Raw genomic sequence first — 6,068 nt, forward strand, 5'->3', positions numbered from 1 at the left:
GGATGGATGGATGGATGGATGGAAAGAAGGAAGAAGGAAAGAAAGAAGATGGAAAGAAAGAAAGACGGAGAGAAAGAGAGAAAGAAAGAAAGAAAGAAAGAAAGAAAGAGTGAAAGAAAGAAAGATTCCAATTCATTGCTTTGTTATAGAATAAATATAGCCGCCCATACACAATCTGGTAGGGGAGGCGGGGTAAACAACATAGCTGGAATGACTTTGATCAAAAGTCTACAAAGTGCGAGATGACATGGCGCTTGAAACATCAACGCAAATACGTGCGAAGCATATTACTTAACTGTCATTTGCATATATGTATGAATGTATATATATATATATATCTGTATATATAAAAGGCAGGATGTGTGTGTGTGTGTGTGAATGTAATTTATGCACGTCCACAAATTAGTATGCATGTCGCTCCAATTTTATGAGGACATTCATCATGACAATCATCATGTAATATATAGAACCGGTGAAAAGAATGGATTATGCACGCGGCAACAAGAAGAATTCTTAGAAGAGTTTACTAAGATCTAACGCCATCATTTACTTGACACAGCCAAGAGGGTATCATTACTTTTTCTCTATTCTTCACTAAGAGACGAAAGATGAGCGACCGAAACGTCAGATTATTCCCACTTTGCGGTAACTGAACTTACCAAATTTTTCAAGAAGCCCTTCCCTAATTTTTATGTTAATAACTCATCAACCTTATCGCAGAGTCTATAGGAGTTGGAGAATCAATGACAGTGCCAGCAACATCTGACGGTGTCTTTCCTAAAACGAAGAACACTCACAGCCCTTTTCCAATGCATAATTTTACAAAGGTTCATAACAGTGGAACGGCAGATTTGTAAAGGAGTCGGGCAAAATTCTCCACTTCATTTGCTACGGATCTTCAAACTTTGAGTTCAAATCCTGCTGAGTTCAACTTGTTTTCACCTTTCTAGTGTCGATAAAACAAACCTCCGTGTCAATAACTGTGGTGCGACTTAATTAACCTGTCCCTCCTCTATATTTCTCGTTATGTTGATTAGAAAAGTTTGCAAGAAGTGGCTCCTCGAATATTTCTTGGTTTTGTTTCTTTTTCGGGAACGAGTCTGTCTTGCTATAAAAGTAACTGGCCCTTCAAGATATGGGATAAAACTTATCTACAGAGAGTCAAAACTATTGAAAAGGTTGCAAGACGCAACGAAAATTTTAGGAGAATAAAAACAAGAAATAAGTGGAAATTTTACCGGTGAGTGTGTTACATTATAAGGCACAAAAAGAAAATAACTCTCCCAAAACACAACAGAATATGCTTCAACACACGAACTCATGTAAATAATCTTGCAAACCAAATCCAAAAGCGAAATATTATCAATAGAGTTGTCATGTATATCCATTTTCAGACATTGTGTCTATTTTTCAGATTAATTCTTGCAAAAGAAAAACCCTTTTTCTTTTTTTTTCTCCTTAATTGGATTTATTCCATCATTTTTAATCTGCACCATAATTGAGTCGAACATAGGGAAAAGGGATTTTTGTGGGGTTCATTTTATTTACTTGACATTTTAAAATCCCCATTTATTGGTGTTTAATTAATACTTTAATTAATACTTGTGTTTTAATCGGGTAAAAATAATGCTAAGGGACGCCGCTTTTACTATAGCAAATGCGGTGTCCCTTAACATCAACTTTTAATAATCTTAATAAGAGTTTTTATTAATAAAAAACTGGACACTAATGATGAGAAACAGTATTACAAAAGGGAAAAGAATAAGGAAGAAATATAAGAAAGAAAAATGATTAGGTAAGTCAGTCCAAGTGATTATATGGAAGAGTAATGATGGAGTGTGCAAGTGTTGTAATTGTGTACTAACAAGTATGTACAAATCAGCTCTAATTGAGCAAGAAAAATCTGTAAAGTGTAAAAAGCATACTAAATAGTTTTGTAAACTCAAATCAAATTTAAAATATGTTTACGAAAACTAGAAACCAAAACATTGAAGTAAAAATAATTTTAAAATAAATATTGTGAACAAAAACTAAAAGAAATTTCACAGCAGTAATCGATCACCAAATTAATCTAATCAAAAGTTGCGATAGAGGAAATGTACTTGAAATGTTAAGTTACATCGAACAAAATGCATTAGTCCAATCAAGGATATTACTGCTCTGGTTGTGCGTAAAGAATTAGTTGAAAATTTATAAAATGAATATGCTAGTGTGTGAGGAAGTATTCCTACTAGCGCCGGATGTTGCAGTCTCTTATTTTAGGGATAATTCCAGATGTATCGACAACTGGCAAAAGTCTTTATAATGTAACTGAAAATATTTTAACAATAAACGACACTGATGTAAATTATTATATTGAACTTGAGACAAAGAGCAAATAATGTTTGTGCGCGTTGATATTTATGTAAGTAATTCCATTGAACCTGGCATCGAAAGCAAATTGTGCTTGTGAGCAATATATTTCCGCATATTGGATATTTGAGCATATAATATACTTTGATTTTTCCTGATAAAATATGTTTGTTTACTTGCCTTTTAATTTAAATTTCGTAATACCTGAACAATATATTTCTTTATTGCCCACAGGGGGCTAAACATAGAGGGGACAAACAAGGACAGACAAAGGGATTAAGTCGATTACATTGACCCCAGTGTGAAACTGGTACTTTATTTATCGACCCCGAAATTATGAAAGGCAAAGTCGACCTCGGCGGAATTTGAACTGACAACGTAGCGGCAGACGAAATACCTCTTTCTTTACTACCCACAAGGGGCTAAACATAGAGGGGACAAACAAGGACAGACAAACGGATTAAGTCGATTTCATTGACCCCAGTGCGTAACTGATACTTAATTTATCGACCCCGAAAGGATGAAAGGCAAAAGTCGACCTCGGCGGAATTTGAACTCAGAATGTAACGGCAGACGAAATACGGCTACGCATTTCGCCCGGCGTGCTAACGTTTCTGCCAGCTCGCCGCCCTTAATAACTGAACAATAACAGCGTGGAAGATGCATATTAGCCATCCAAAAACAAACAGAAACTGTTAACTTCAGTTAAATATTTATTATCTGGTGTCGCAGTTGGTGCGACAAAAATTTTGACGCCAATAATAAATGTTTCAGTGAAGTTAACAGTCGTTGTGTGTTTTTGAATTGTTGATATGCATCTTCAATTCTGTAATTGTTTTACTTTCAAAACATAGCCTCAGATCAAATCACTTGCCAGGAAGAACGTTCCCGAAATTTCAAATACCAGAAACTGAAACTTGTACTGCATTTGTGCCTCCATCGACATGATTACAAGACGATTCAATAATCAAGTTTTAATTAACTCAATGGAAGTACCTACAACGAAGCATTTGCTTTCCTAGTTACGACTAGTTTGTTGATTAGGAGGACATGTAAAGAGATAATCCTGCTACAATGAAAGGATCTCAAAGCGTACCTTGTTTTGTGTTAAATGATTAGCAAAAAACATGTTCCTGCTCGTGCCATGCCAGGCTCATAAGGGCCGGTTTCCCGGTTTCAGTGACGTAGAAATTCCCCACCTGAACGGGACGCCGGTCGGACGCAGGATAACTCATTTTTGCCAGCTAAGTGGACTGAAGCAACGTGGAATGAGGTGTTTTGCTCAAGAACACAACGCATCGCCTGGTCCAGGAATCGAAACCACAACCTTACGATCATGAGTTCAACACCCTAACCACTAAGAGCTATGCGCCTCCACAAAATGATTAGCAAGATTTACAAAACGCGTACCTCTAAATAATACTAAACTATATGATTCAAGACATAGTCATTATGCTTTAACTTTATTTTGCTTCCCTCCATATTGGTTTCATATATGGGCACAAGTAGTTTCGAGGAACGGGGCGAGACGATTACATCGACCGCAGTGTCCAGTTGAAACCTACGTTATCGACACCGAAAGGATAAAAGGCAAAATTGACCTCGGCGGAATTTGAACTCAGAACGTAGAGACGGACGAAATGTCGCTAAGCATTTCGTCAGACGCGCCAACGATTCAACAATCTCGCGGCTTTTTTACTTCCCAAATATCTTGAATATCGTGTCCATAAATGTAGATTTTCAGGCTCCAAATCCCAACTTCAACAAAATATTTGGAAACCTTGCTTAAGAAGTTATTTACTATAAAAAGTTTATAAATATTTCCAGCTACGAACCTACCGTGAGACTACGAGAAAGTTTTTAAAATGACTCGAAATGTAGCAGCGTAAAGACAGAAAAAGGGTTGACTAAATGATGTTTTAATGTTTGATTGAAATTATAAAGCAGGTTGATTAAAGAATTGATAAGAAAATTGGATCTATAACTATGAAATGTGTAAAATACTTTGATGTAAATGCTACGGTAACTGGAAGTGCATCTGGAATGAAGCTAAAGCATAGTGTAAGATCTTGATATAGAAATTAGACTTTTTCCATTCAAAGTCGTGGTGGCATGCGTTAAAAGAGGACGACGGCACAGCACAGATACAAACCTGGTAAGTATGACTGACACAAAGAGTTTGCCAGAAGAGGCTTACTTCAAATAATGTTTTGTTTTGTTTTATTTTCAGTGATTGTTTTGTAGGATTGTTATTGCAGGGAATATCCCGTATTATCTAAAAGTAAACTTGGCGCAGGAGTGGCTGTGTGGTAAATAGCTTGCTTACCAACCACATGGTTCCAGGTTCAGTCCCACTGCATGACACCTTGGGCAAGTGTCTTCTACTATAGCCTCAGGTTTAACCAAAGCCTTGTGAGTGAATTCGGTAGACGGAGACTGAAAGAAGCCCGTCGTATATATATATATATATATATATATATATATATGTGTGTGTGTTTGTGTGTCTGTGTTTGTCCCCCCAACATCGCTTGACAACTGATGCTGGTGTGTTTACGTCCCCGTAACTTAGTGGTTCGGCAAAAGAGAGCGATAGAGTAAGTACTAAGCTTACAAAGAATAAGTCCTCGGTGTCGATTTGCTCGACTAAAGGCGGTGCCCCAGCATGGCCGCAGTCAAATGACTGAAACAAGTGAAAGAGTAAAAGAGTAGAAAAAATATGCAAGAACAGGCTGATATATTACTAACTTTAAAAACGAATAATTTGTAAGAGACATGCAAGTCAGCGTCAGCCCTTGAAGCATATAATAGAAAACCAGCACAAATGGCAAATTTATTAATTGATTAGAAAATTTGTGAAATATTGGTTTCAAGTGTTGACACAAGGTCAGAAATGACAGAGGCTAGTCGATTACAGAGATACCAGTGCTCAATTGGTAATTATTTTATCGACCCTGAAAGGATGAAAGGCAAAGTCGACCTCGGCGGAATTTGAACTCAGAACATAGCGGCAGACGAAATACCGCTTAGCATTTCACCCAGCGTACAAACGTTTCTGCCAGCTCGCCACCTTCAAGTCGAAATAAATACCGCAAAGCAATGTTTCTCTGTGCTGTAACGACTCTGCCAGCTTGCCGTGCAAATAACACTAGAAATCTCATTTCATTAGCTAATTAGGCTAACTGCTATTATTATATAAAACGTATTGCAATATGGTTCTTCTGGTGCATAGGGAATACAGTATTTACCAAAGTTTACTCGTGTTTCATATTTTGATATCCTGAGATTATCCGCCATAGTTTTCCAATTGTATTCTCACAATCATACAGTAAAAGCTGTCTTTGTTCATAATTTATCATAATAATATTTTGCTACCAAAATAATCGTCGAGCTGGCAGAAGCGTTAACACACCGGGCAAAATGCTTAGAGATAAACCGTCTGTCACTTTTCGTTCCGAGTTCAAATTCCGCCGAGGTCGACTTCGCCTTTTGGGGGTCGATAAAATAATTACCCGCGGAGCATTGGGATCGATGTAATCGGTTTACCCTACCCACTAAATTTCAGACCATGTGTAAAAATTTGAAACTAATTTTTTCCAACAAAAGAACGGACAACTAGAACTTAAAAATTTACTGTTATCTTATCTTTATTGAAAGGACTTACTTGAGAATTTAAGACCCACAGTAACCTTCAGTCATCAATTTTGATAGGAGCTGAT

This window comes from Octopus sinensis, linkage group LG9 (genome assembly GCF_006345805.1).
Source record: "Octopus sinensis linkage group LG9, ASM634580v1, whole genome shotgun sequence".
Taxonomy (NCBI): domain Eukaryota; kingdom Metazoa; phylum Mollusca; class Cephalopoda; order Octopoda; family Octopodidae; genus Octopus; species Octopus sinensis.